At 41.1% G+C, this 14,160-nt stretch overlaps 1 protein-coding gene across 1 annotated transcript in view; it reads left to right on the top strand.

The window, feature by feature from the left end:
• AASDHPPT (aminoadipate-semialdehyde dehydrogenase-phosphopantetheinyl transferase) overlaps nucleotides 1-1,906 on the top strand; it is a 27,097-nt gene extending 25,191 nt beyond the window's left edge. The window contains exon 7 of the mRNA XM_027677317.1: nucleotides 1,795-1,906. The gene's annotated coding sequence lies outside the window, so the exon portion shown is untranslated. The remainder of the gene's footprint in view (nucleotides 1-1,794) is intronic.
• Nucleotides 1,907-14,160: the final 12,254 nt, after the last annotated feature.

Here is a 14,160-nt window from a genome sequence, read left to right as displayed (position 1 = left end):
AGAGCCTGTCCTCCTTAACTGCTGGCTAGTTCTCCAGGTGTCTAGACATCCTAATATGTGCTTCATTATCCTCCAGAATACAGATAGTTTGGCTTGCTCCACTCTGTATAGAAAACATAAGCATGAAAATAAATTCTGAATTCTCAAGAGAGAAAACAATTTAAAAGTGTTTTGTTTTTTCTTCAAAAAGTCACTTTTTGTAATATATTATTTTCTTGTGGTGTACATGCAGTTTTTAATGGCCAGATGCTAAATATGAATCCTGTTTCTTCTAAGATTGAGTATAATTTCTTTAGTGAAATAAAAAGTGGGTTATTTTGTGTTTGTGTTGTCTGTTTGTGGTTATTTTTTTTATCTTGCTGTTATTTAGATCCAGACATAGGTGAGATTACTGAAACACTTGTCTTGCAGTCCTTTGCTATTTTGGAAACAATTCATGGGACCAGAAAACTGTATACTCTTAATAACAGCCTTTGGATGAATCATGATTCAGAGGTCTGGATCAGCTGTCCACTCCTTGGTTCCTTCTACAATTTTAATTGATTAATGTGCAACTCTGACAGAATTCTATGTTGGAGTGAGTGTCTCATCATTTGGTCGAAATTGCAGTAGTGTGAAGCTTAATGCTCGTAGGAAGATACACATTTTCAAGTACAAGGTTACAATGCTGCACAGTGTTGCTTACACGTGTAAGGAAATATCTGAAGATTTGTTTTTTAATTATGACGTAGAACACAAAGGTTTTTTAGGTTGTAGTAGGAACTTCTCACAGAAAAAGAACTTTTACTTGCACAGTGATGTAAACAGTAAGAAAATGGGTATTTCAGTTGAAATGCATCTTTTGTTCTCCAACATGTAGAGTACTTAAAAGGTTGGCCAAACTTCCTTTTTAGATACATCCTAGGGATTTAGGGGTGCCTGTTGACATCTGGAGCAGGCTTTGGGCAGAAAGCTAACACCAAGACTCCCAACAGATGCAATTCCAGACCTATAGGCAGTGCCAGAACTTGGAAAGACAGATGGAGCTTTGGTAAATAGTAATGTTCTTATGAATGACAAAGCTCTAAAGAGTTTGGTTGAGGGTTTATCTCAGATCTGTGTTTTTAGGCTTTCAGTGTTGTAGATGTACAAATGTCTCACTTTGAATTTGGTATTTACCTCATAAACTTATTCAGGCATTTAAGTCTAGTGAGATATTCAGTAAGGGCACTGAGATTTTCATTGCAAACTTGCCTTTTTTGTTAAAACACCTGAATTAGCCGGTGCATCAATGTCATCCTGTTTTCTGTGTGTTTTGGTGTGCCTTGTTCTGTGCCTTCAGTACCACAGGACCTGTAACACATCTGAGGTTCCTTTTGCTGCAACAGCTTTCAGTGGGGCTAGTCCCAGTGTGATGAAAATTCCTGCTGGCAGGTTGGTGATGCTGAGCTGAGAAGGAAATGTTTTGGTTCTATTACCAAACCCTAGTAAATTAAAGGAAAAATATGAATATGGGAGTTATATGTTAAGACTTTAACGTTGTACTGCAAATAATAAGTAGTAAATGTAAAAGGCAAAGTGTGTTAATCCCAACTTTTAACTCACAGAGAGAAGTTAGTTCTGCTTTGTTCTAAAGTCTCAAAGCAGCTGAAATTATATCAATCCGTTTAACTTGGTTTCTTTTTTTCACCTCAAGGTTAAATAGTAGTATCCATATTATACACTTCAGAGTCCCTGTTAAGATTTCCCAACTATTTTGTGAGTTTCCCTTGTCGCAGTAGCTTAATGTTTCCAGCCTTGGTTCATTGTTCTAAAAAACAGCTCAACTTTAAACAACCATCTTGACCCAAGACACTGCAATAAAGCAATGATCTGCAAAGAAGATAGAAAGGAAAAGATAGTTATACAAGTCAGCATAGACTGCCTCTTTGTTGGAGCTTTACAAGATTATAGTACTGCATTTTACAAAGAAGATAAGTGGTTCTTGGTTCAGAATTGAAAGAGCCTGTCCTCCTTAACTGCTGGCTAGTTCTCCAGGTGTCTAGACGTCCTAATACGTGCTTCATTATCCTCCAGAATACAGATAGTTTGGCTTGCTCCACTCTGTATAGAAAACATAAGCATGAAAAATTGCTTTCCTTTAATTTTGAAATAGGCTGAAGTTGACTAAAGTAGCCAGTTACACACACTTAATCCATGTGAATCTGTGATGAGAGACAGAAAGCAGGAACTTAGCCTGCCCCTAAATTTATATACAGGTCAGCCACTTGCCCATGAGTCTCAGAGGTTTTCATAAAAACTCATCAACAGAAGCAAGGGCATGACAGGGCAGTGCTTCACCCAAAACCTGCTACTGTGTGAACAGCCGGTTGTTACTTGGTTGTTCAGTGTGACACTGCTTTGGTTAAAGGTGGTGGTGGTAGATGACCCATGATTCGGAGCCATATAAAAGAGTAGACAGCACTATGGCTCTGTAAACACTGATCTTTGTACTTTTCTTCCGGTGTTTATTTCGCCAGACTCTTTTATGAAGCTTTCTGAAGGCACTATACGCCTTTGCTAACCTGTTGTCTATCTCTCCGCCAATCACTTGTTAATTAGAACATCTAGGCACATTGGAGTCAAATAACTACTGTGTTCTGCTTTGAAGAGATGGTTTCATGGTCTCGGTATAAAGCACAATATCAGAAATGCTGCCAACATCTTCTCCAGGCAGTACAGGTCCTGTAGGACTTAGACAAAATTACTCTTGATGTCTGTAAAATAACATTATTGGTAAGAGAATGATAAAGAGCATAAATGTTAACAAAAGCTGAATCAAAACTCCTTTGGATTCTTCCATCCTGAGGTGCCGAGGATGCTAGCTTTTATATGCCTGCTAGAGATGATTCCCCAGCTCTAGGGAATCCAATTTCTACCATAAGACACTGAGTTAGATATTTGTCCATTACAGTGTGCAGGTCTTCCCCCCCCCGGGCTTCAGGTCTCTGAGAGCTCTGATAATTCAAGGAATTGGTAAGAAGTGTGAGTCGGGCCAAGCACTGCAAACCAGTCTAGCACCTGAGCTGGCATCAAACAAGATTTTGGAGGAGGAAGCTTTAATTCTAGAGGTAAGTACAAGGGCAGATAAAATCCAATTCTATATCAAGCAGTTTATAGTGTGGTATTTGTGGCGAAAACTATTATTATAAGATTTATAGATTCTAAGATAAGACTCCAGTCTGTCGGCTTTTCCTTAACATAAAGCAAAGCATGCACTTTCAATTACAAACAGTACAGGACAATGGCACATTGGGGAAGTAAAAATTAAGAAGTCTTCCAATTCTGGTGGTAAAATATTTTTCTCCATTCCTCTAGCTTCCAAAGCGCAACGTTTCTGTATCTCTAAATAGATTTTCTTGTCATTATTATATAGGACTTTCTGTTTATTTTGTAGGTCTAAAATAGCCTTCCTTCTATTTTAATCAAGGAAGTGCATGTGGTTATGTTTTAACTGGATGCCAGCTAATATTAAAGTGTCATTTAGAATTAGTCTCATCCTGCTGGCTGTATTTCTATGCAATCATAATAAAATCACATCTTGATGCCCCTGTTTCCCCTCTGTCTGCATATCATCAACTGAAACTGCAAGCCCTTTTTGAGAAAGAAACTGTCTCCCAGTACTTAGTAAAATGGAGGCTCAGTCCCAGCTGGAGCCTCTTTGCATTACTCTTACATAAATAATGCAGGAATAATTGAATCCCAACAATGACAAACCTAATAATCCAACAGCAGCTCCTTCAAGCTCAAATGATGTTGTTGTTGTATGTGGGAGATCACCCGGAGTCACTATGCTGATACAAGAAAGACTTGGATGTTTGTCTGCTGATGCACTAAAGAGATGAGCAGAGACCTTGGGTGGCTCCTGTGAGTGGAGATGTCATTGCCACCTTGGCATGTTGTGTCTCTCTGTCTGAACCAGAGGTGGGTTTCAGTTGAAAATTCCAGCTGGTTTCATGCCTTCCTGCTCCTTCATTTGAATTAATAACTCTGTAATAGAATTACAGAATATCTGTGCCAGTAATGTTTATACAACAGGCAGTGTGCCAAAGGCTTGACAATATCATAACTTAATTAAATGTGAGCGTATGTACGAACAAAAAGATAATTCAGTTGTGCTTAGGGTATATGGCCTCTGTTTGCCAGGCTTTCCTGCTTAACCAGCAAGTTCTTGGCCAGGATATTTTTATCTTCTGCAGGCTAAGGTCTCATGTGATGCTGGTTACATCCCAAACCAGTTCACAAGTCCTTTATAGGCACAGCACACTCTTCCAGCACTCTCCTCCTCCTGTTCATATTCTTTTACCCCTTCCAGTTTAATTTCCTTCTATGAATGAACACTCTCTATGGGTTATGAATGAATAATTGTCGCGACGCGGGAAGAAAGAAACCCTCAATATGAGAATCAGCGAACTTCATTTATTGTAGATTAACAACAGCCTAATATACACTCTATAATGGATTCATACATATTGCAGGGATTAAGCTCATTATTGGTACTTAGTTAAGTGGTGATATCATCTTAACTCCCTTCCATTGTTTACACAGGTGGCTCTTCAGTTGCCTTTGTTTTGTTAATGCCAACCTCCTGTTTATCAGCCAGCTTTAGCACATCAAAGACACTGTTGCTTCTCCCATGGCCTTGCCGTCTCAGAGGTTCACACAAGCTAATTCCTTACATTTCCCCGTTTTTTTTTTGTTTGTTTTGTTTTTATTTGGCACCACAAAAATCTTATTAGCAAAAACCATCGTAAACCTTTCTTAACAAGACTCAAACCCATTGTGACATTGAACCAAAAATAGACTGTAACCTGCTTTGTGTGATCTGTTCACCAAAAGGTGTTTGTGAATTTGTGTTCATATATATACACTTATTCATATTCACCCACACATGTATACACTTCCATTCACCCACATCCACACGGTGGCCACCAGCACCCAAACACATTTCATACAAGCATACTTCTGTGTTCCATGTCACTGCATTCCACAAACCTAAGAAATTATAATAATTCTTTAGTACTTTATAATGCTAGAGTTTCTTAACTACACACAACACATTATACTTAAATTCTTACCATCTATAATTATGTGCTTTAAAAATACTAAAAATTTGTGTTCAATAAACTGTGTTCTAATAATATTAAAACAACTGTTAGCTACAACAGCTTCTGGTGGTGTCACAGTCACCTGCAGGAATAACATCAACCTTGTTCCGAAGAACCAGCTTCTTTCCAAGGCTTCACCCATCATGCAGATAGCTAGAAAACACCTGTGTGTAAAAACTTAGGGCTGGCAATGGCAGAGGAGTTGCAGAGAGCCCCGTCACTTTAACTTCGGATTTGCCACAGATGTCCGCAAAAGTTTTCTGGCAGCTGTACTTGATTTTTTAAGTCTCTCTGTCTGCTCTCATAGTTCGATGTCAGACTCAGTGACGCAGGGAGCAGGCAGCGGCAGCAGCGCGATGGTGCGGGCCCGCTCGCGGCTTTTTTCCCCTCCTCCCGTTCCTACCGAAGTTGTCTCTTGCTGGGCTTGGTGGAGGTGGGGTCGCGGCAGCGAGAATTGCTTTCGCGAACGGGCAGGCGGCGGCGGGCACGGCCGGGCAGGCAAGGCAAGTCACGGCGGCGCCGGCACAGGAGAGGTGGGAGGACTGGCTCCATGCGGCAGTACATCGGGGCCGGGTACGGCTCCAGGCGGCAACAGGGCAGCAGCTTTAGAAGCAGCGACGGGAAAAACGGCAGCGGGGGCGGCGGAAAGCTCGCCGCGGGGGGAGGCACAGCTGGCAGTGGCCTCTCTGGCGTCCTGCATAGAGCTAAAACTGTTTAGGGCTAAAGACAAACTGCTGCTGGGGCCGCCGGCTGACGATCGGGCAGAAGCCTGCACTTTGAAATTTGTCGGTAGCACGATTATTGAGATAATGAATAAAAGTTGAAAAACTGACTCGCTTTCTTTGCTTTCAGTTTCGCTGCTCGCTAATGCAGCACTTTGATCTCTTCCCCTAACTGGTCCCTTATAGCATCCCGTATGGACACCTCAAAGGCAGCTTGAACAGTGGGGATTAATAACCCTTTGAGGGCTTTTTCGTCATAATTAGAATCTCTCTCAGAGAGAATTAAACAGAGGAGCGTTCGCACGCCTCTTCTTCTTATGAAAGAGCGGACCCCATGCCCCCCTTCAGCCGCTCACCTGACCAGGGTGAGATTCCGCTTGTATTGCGGTTCTGCACACAGCTTTAAATTCTTGACGCCGGGGGCAATGTCTCGTCTATCGTCTGTTTCTCTCGGCTCTTTCTGTTCGCCCTACGTCCCTCAGAACGGCGAAATCGGAGTCTCTGTTTGTCCAGGCACCTGTTAGTTCCTTTTTAAAGTCTATACCCTAAACTCCTCGCTTTTCTGAAAAGCATTGGAGTAATGATAGCACCGCCTATCTCTCTATACCTAAAAACGTGTTACCACGCTTTGTGCAGCCCTTTCCACGAGACTTCTTGCGGCATTTGTCGGCGGGCCCCCTTCTTCAGGAGTCGTCCCGGGCGCTGAGTCCAACTCTTTCGTTGCCGGAAGCGCGGAGCTTAACTCTTTCGCCGTCCAAAATCCCCGAAAAAGAGGCGTTCAGCGGCGGCAAGTTTGAGCTCTTTTCGCTACCTGGGGCGCGGAGCTTAACTCTTTCGCCGTCCAAAATCCCCGAAAAAGAGGCGTTCGGTGGTGGCAACTTGAGCTCTTTTCGTCCAACTCTTTCGCCTTCTTGTGCTGCACAGCAAGACCGACTGAAACTACTACGTCCGACCGCGGCTGCGAGAACCCGACTTGGTTCCCGGGAGCCCGACTTGACTCCTGCCCAGAGATCCGGCTTGATCTCTAGGGACCCCCCTTGGTCCCTGTCCACGGGCACCATATTTGTCGCGACGCGGGAAGAAAGAAACCCTCAATATGAGAATCAGCGAACTTCATTTATTGTAGATTGACAACAGCCTAATATACACTCTATAATGGGTTCATACATATTGCAGGGATTAAGCTCATTATTGGTACTTAGTTAAGTGGTGATATCATCTTAACTCCCATTGTTTACACAGGTGGCTCTTCAGTTGCCTTTGTTTTGTTAATGCCAACCTCCTGTTTATCAGCCAGCTTTAGCACATCAAAGACACTGTTGCTTTTCCCATGGCCTTGCCGTCTCAGAGGTTCACACAAGCTAATTCCTTACAAATAATGATTTATTCTCTCTATGGAGGACCCTGTCTGAGTCGGTCTTGCAGTGGAGATTGTCCTTCTCTTGTCTACAAAGCCGTTCTGAGCAATGGAATTCCATTGCGAATCCAGTGCAAATCTGGATATTCCACACCCCCCTTTTATAATTTCCCTTTTCTCTTTCTCTGTTCCTTTTTTCTGCTGATACACTTTCCTTTTCTTCAATCTAAAGCCCCTTCTGTTTTTCCTGATAAATCCACATTTTACTTACCAGGTTACTTCCTCTTTTCTGCTACACAGTCCTTGGATCTCACACTGCTGTGTGCTACTTATAGAGCTGGGGAAGGTGCATCCAGTTAGACCGCCTCAAGCTACCCTGTGACACTGTTTTCAGGCAGAAGTACAGTCACCCAGGTTCTTATAGACATGATACCCACTCTTTTTGAGCAGCATAGTTACAGTAGGGTTATGTTGCTACTTTAGTTCAATAAACATATGTAATTTATCTTTCTGAGGCAGGACCTGAGATTATAATGAGATGAGGAAGGTGTATGGATTTATGCCACATGGGTCTGACTGGAATTGTTTTCCTCTTCACATGGGAACTGCATCAAGCCATCAGTGCATTTGCTTCCTCTCATGTAAAATGGGGTGATACGTTTCTATTATCCAGTAGTTTGATTTGTTTAGTGCCTCAGAGCCCTTGGATTCAAGCTTTTAAAGAGATGAAAAAATTCTGAAAAATTGTTATTCCAGTTGTGTTTATGGGTTTTGGAAAGACATCAATGGATTTTGGAGGCTTTAGTAGCTTAATGTTCAAGCAGAAATCAGCATAATCCACTGTGAAGGTTCCTGAGTGCATCCACACATACTTACCACCAGCAGAATAGAGTTTAACTGTATACTATGCCTGCATGGATACTGCTTTCTTTACCTTTAACAGTGCAGGTAGAGCCAAAGAGCCAACTACACAGCCACTGGGAGCCCTCTGTGGTGCACTGTGGCTCTGCTTCTTCTTTGGACCTTCCAGCCTGGCGTCGAGTCAATTCAGACAAAAATGTTCAAATTATCAGTTTGATGGAAATGGTGAAATCACACACAAGGTAGTTATGCCTCCTCATTGAGATGGTAGATACTAGCCAAAAGACTGCAAAAAACCAGATACCCCACCAAAAGACTTCAAAAAATAGGTAGCCCAACAGTGCAGCAAGTCAAGAAAGAGCACTTGTTTCCCAAGGTATATGTGAACACTCTGATTGCAACAGCAACTTTTGATGAGATCATTTCATATAAGGGGTGCATAAAGTGTAATTTTTAGTCTTAAGATATTTAGAAGTTTGTCAGGATAGAATAATTTCTCATAGGTATCAAGTAGATAGCTGGAGGCCACACTGCTAAGCTGTAGGAATTGGATAAATGTTCATTTAATGTGACAAGTGAATAGTTTTATGTTAGTTTAATGCTTTCAAAAGATTGTTTTATATTGTAATTGCTTATCAATGATTTATGTTGTACAGCACAGGAACAGAAACAGTGACTAGCTTAATTATGCATAAAAAGTAAAATAATAATTTTATTATTTTCTGCATTGCATAATAAGTTGTCTATCATTTCCTCATGAGAGAAATATAAATATTTCAATATATTTGAACACATTTTCCAATAAATATAAGCTGAGACTTTGCTTCTCTTCAATCTTTGTCCATTCAACAGAATTATGAGGTCCAAGGTACTTATTATGTCATCTGCGATAGAGAATTATGTATATAAGGATATTGACCTTCTGGCAACTGACTTGTATTGGACAATGAACAAAGATGTAATCAAAGCAGCACTTAAACTTGACATAAAACTGGTTTGCTTCTTCTCTTCCACTAAATATGTAAGATCTGCATGGAAGCATAAGAAATAAAAAAGATTGTGATTGTGGGAATAACATGAAGCAATCTAGAAAAATATTTTTGAAGTTTTAAATTACCAGCCAGTTTTGATAGATTTTAAATATTGTGGGGCAGCTTCGAAAAGATCTCAGGAACTGCCATGTCTAAAAGCCAGATGTATGAACCTGTGAAGGAAATCTACAACCCAGAAACCTTTAAATAGCATTCTCAATAGCAGAAATTTTGAGCCCACATGGACATAAGCTGTGAAAGAAGAAGCAGAGTCTTCGCATGCCTGCAGGATGGACAACAGGGCAATGTATGAGCTGGAATTCTAGCATTGTAGGTGACAAAGCCCAGCAGGCAGAGACCCTAGACTTTTTATGCCTGCAACCATTTGAGAAATAAGGGCAACAGACACAGAACATCCCAAGGTACATTGGGCACCTGCTAAATCTCATTAACTGTTTCAGTCAATGGGATGATGGTTTTGAAATTCTGAATTATGTTAATTTGGTATTATGTCTTTTTTTAAAATTCTTAATGTTATGTCTGACCAAGGAAGGAAAATGTAATAAGCTCTGTCTTTACTGAACTCTGGTAAGAGCTGAGCAGTGTATTATGCAGAGACCATGATGCGTGGTGGCAGCTAGAGAGAAACAGACCTCAGACTCCTTGCAATGTCTCAAGGTCTCTACAGCAATGGAGGCAAAATTCAATTTTTGATGAAAGCAAAATAATGAGAATGCACTGGCTCTGCTAGAAAATACATCATTGCCATCCGGGGAAGGCGAGATCAAGAGAATACCCTTTGCTTCCCTCCCTCTATTCTGCTATATGTCTAATGTAAAGACACTACTCTACCTTCAGATCTTCTCCCCCTATTTCAGGGGTGGGGCACTGGCAGTCGCTGGATGAGGACTGAGCTGGATATGCAGCAGCATAGCCCAGCTCTCACTGGAACTGAGGAGGTCGTTAGATGGAATCACACAAAAATGGTGTCTACCCCTGCTTCTCTGTTAGCAATGACAGCTGGCTTACCTACCTATACCTGAAGGCAGCTGGGATTTGTGTGATCACTGAGCAGTGCTACAGCCAGGCAGGCAGAAACACCTGGAAAACTTGATATGCATGTGGGATCAAGAGCTTGGGTTGGCAATGATGGTGGACCATTTTTGCAAATGCCTTACTGTCCTACATTTACAGGATCAGCATCCAGGTTAGCCTGTGGTTGAATGCAACAGAGAGAATTAGAGCAGGCAGAGTGATGTGAAACAAGCAGGAGAGTTTGCAATTGATGCATCCAGGTAATTGTTCTGTAGTCACTGATTGAAAGATGGACCAGGAAAGAGTCAGACCCATGTGTGTGAGCTGCAGTACTATATGGGAGCAAATGAGATTTTCTCCTCTGGTTCCAGGCACAGAAAATCTCCAGAAAAGATTCAGACAGCAGAGTTCACTTATCAGCTTCTTTTTTTACCCTCTCTGTGACTTGTCTCAGCAGTTGCAAAAAGGGGAAACAATTTTAAAACTGAACCAACACTTCTGCTTTAGTTTTTGTTTTGGACTCGCACAGGCTTATCCTCTCCCTATGTCAGATATAATCATAGAAATGTTAGAGAAGCTCAAATAGTGTTTCAGAATGCTTTCTGGAAAAAAGCCTTTCCCAGTTTCTCTTCTCTTCTCTATTCTGTATATAATATTCCATATATATGATTACTTTTTGATTTATGTTTTTTATCCATGATTTTATTTTGTTTAAAAAATTGTGTCCTTTCAGTTTGAACAGAACAGTTGTCTTCTCCAGCTTTCATTACTTCAGTGTAATATATTTTATTCTTAAATTTGAAACAACTTACAGCATATGATAAAGGAATAAGAACTATTTGCATAAATCAGCCTGGGCTGAACAGCCTTTAAAATGATCCTAAATGCCAATATAAATTTACCCTTAAATTGTCTCTATAATGTAGTTATTATTTCAAATCTTGCAGGAGAACACATTTGTGGTGCTATTGCCACACAGCTTGCAAATTTTGATGGATGTAAATGAGACTGATTTACCCTGGATCAACAAAGGGAGGTGTACGGACAGACCTCTCTGCCACTAAGGTATTTCCAGCTCAGAGGCTCCCAGTGGGAGTACTGAGTTCTGATTTCCCGAGGATCTGGAGCTATGCCTAGGAAGAGCAGAGGCTGTATCCACTCACTGAACCTCTGGATAGGTCTTTTGTGTGCTGTATTTAACTTTGTGTTTCAAATTTACTATCAAGTCAGATCTTCTGTGCAAGTACAATTATGTCAAAATCCACCAGCCTATTTCTATCAGCCCATAGAAGACCACTCACGAGCTGAGCTGTTACCTTGAGTTTGCTAAACGGTTGAGTTAGCGGTTGTAGATGTCTGTGCTGTGACTATAAAATAATTTCCAATGCTACTCATTTCACTTCTTAAAAAAATCTTCATATCTTTAGTTAAATAATAACAGCTAAATAACGGTCAAAGCACCAGTTTAAATGCTTTATATTCTCATTGTCTCCATGCCATCATGTACCATTTAATATTCACCATTTTGTGGTGCAGTCAGACATTCTGCTTTGTTCTTGAGGGCTGTTCCCCTTGTCTCAGTGCTTGCTGTAAACCTGACAGGTTTTATTTTCTTTCTTAGATAAATAAATGCTGTGAGCCACACTGTAGCAGGCCCAAATCAGTTTAATTCCACTAAAGATAACAGAACTTTGCAGATTAAAACCAGCTTATAGTTTGGCCCAGTATTCTTGAAATACTGATCCCATTCAAAATCCGCACCCTGCCTGATGTTTTCAAGGCTGGCCTTGATTTGAGGGTAGAAATACAGGATGTCTATTGCAAATCTAATGATCCATAGAAAATAACTATTTAAGCTAAGCGGAGCATAGCTTTTACAACTAGAAGCCATGTACAAATTCTGAGAATCGCTACTATTTAAGATGTGTTTATAATGTTTATTTAAATGCAAATGAGAACATTGCTGCTTATATATATGTTTATGATTTTGTTTCACTTAGTCAGGGAAAGAGCTTTGATAAACTTTCTGAAAAGAATGCTTAAAACTTTTTAAAATAAAACTTCTATCAGTGCAAGAAACAGATGTGGGGGTGTTTTCAGTGTAAACTGTTCAAAAAACCTGCTTAAATTTAAAGTAAACATTTTCTGTATTAGGTATTTAGAGCAAGCCCTGTACCTTGGTCTATTGCAAAATAATAAATAAAGCTAAATCAATAAATGTTCATCCAGTTTGCCTCTGTGCTGTAAAAAAAAGGCCTCCTTCATCATATTCATGATTCAGATGCTTGCCCTACTGTCCCCTTTTCACTAATGCAATTCATCAAGCAAAGATTGTATTTGTCGTAATTCAAAAGAATGTAAGTGCAATGAGATGCTGCCCCTAAAAGATACACAACACAAGATTAAATCAAACAGAAAGCATATGTTGTGTAGGTGTCCTCTAGAGAAATCTGTGGGCTTTTGAGGACTCGGTTTTCATCTGGCTCAGTTCCCTTAACTGACCTACCCATCCCTTAACTGGCTCCAGTGCTGATACCCAGGAGGGGGACATTGAGTAGCAGAGGACAGGGCATGTGAAGTAAGGGCAGGCTGAGATGATCTCACTCTGCAAAAGAATCAGGTCTCAGAGGTGGCTCCCACTTCTCTAGGGCACAGCAGTCTCCTCTTCACCTCCCCAGGAACACGTCTTTTCAGCTGACGGTCTTCCTCCTGAGACCTTCAATTCCTCTGTGTGGAACAGTCTCAATCACAGCCACTCATCATTACTTCATTTATCTTGTGCAGGTCCCCTTATGGCAAAAAGGCCCATTTTTAAAGCCCAGCTTTTATTTCATCACAAAGCAATGGTGAGATGTCCCTGCCTCTTACCTCATAACTTACATCTTCTCATGTCGCAAAAGGAATACCAGTGGAGAAGAGGGTTCATGCTAAAGCCACACAGTTAGTGTGGGATGAGTTGGTGTCTTATGTTCTACATGGGCAACACAAATAGCACCTGAATTCAAGAGCTGGGGACGCTCCTTACTGGGAAGATAGTCCGTGTACCTGCTGAGCCCAGGAGTAGGTGGTGACTGCTGTGCCCCCAACCTGCTCTGTGGCTTATGGGAAACGACCAGCTACAAGTGAAGCTGAGGGATTAACACATCCTTTAACTGTTAGTCATTGTACACCAGAACTACAAGGTACTTTTCTGGCAGTGGATTTTGGGTTTTTTTCTTGGTGCTGAGGCACAAACTTCAGAGAGGAGGAAGGTTTTAACCATGTGCTTGAGATGTAAGTGACATGCCCTTATGTTCAGCAGTGCTGAATACATGAGTGTCTTTGGTTAAGGACACATATGATTAAATAGAGTCTATTGGTTCTCAGCACTAGGGGGCCTAAGTGCTGTGTTGGGCTTTAAATGCTGTAATCTGTGGTGTCCATCATGAGAACAGTGGCTGTAACTTGCTGTCTGCTTTCCTCACAGATACAGTGGAAGGTTAATTACTTGGCCTGAGTTATTGGTATTTGGGGCTGAATGAGTACAATAAGACTTCTTTCATACAACTTGATCAATTTTCCAAAGAGATGCTCCAAGTTGTGTTTTCACAGGGTTCAAGCAACATCTGGGAGTTTCTTCTGAGTATTTCCCATTCCCCATCTATCACTCCTTACCCTAAAATCACACACCCTCACTTGGCACTCAGCTGTCAATCAGCCTCCCAAGTTACTCTGCCATTTTCATGCAGCTCAGTTTCTAACCACATTAACATGCAATGTGTGTTTTGAGCAAAGGCCCCTCTCATTTCTTGGAGGCACTTGTCTGCTTTTTGGTGAACGCTGATGTTTTTGGTTTCAGGAGTCTCCATCCAGCCTCCTGGGTAAAAAAGTTTAATAGTGACTTACCTAAATAAGGTGATGCCTTCTTTTCTGTGCAATTAACAATTAAGAGCTTGCACAGCATGTTAAATGTGTAAAAGCCTTAACAACAGCAACCACTTGGGAAAACTGTAATTTCAAAATTAATTCTAAATGAAAGTGTGTAAGTG

The sequence above is a fragment of the Neopelma chrysocephalum genome, unplaced genomic scaffold (genome assembly GCF_003984885.1).
Source record: "Neopelma chrysocephalum unplaced genomic scaffold, ASM398488v2 Primary Assembly neopelma1_43, whole genome shotgun sequence".
Lineage (NCBI taxonomy): Eukaryota > Metazoa > Chordata > Aves > Passeriformes > Pipridae > Neopelma > Neopelma chrysocephalum.
This window is presented reverse-complemented; position numbering and strand designations above follow the sequence as displayed.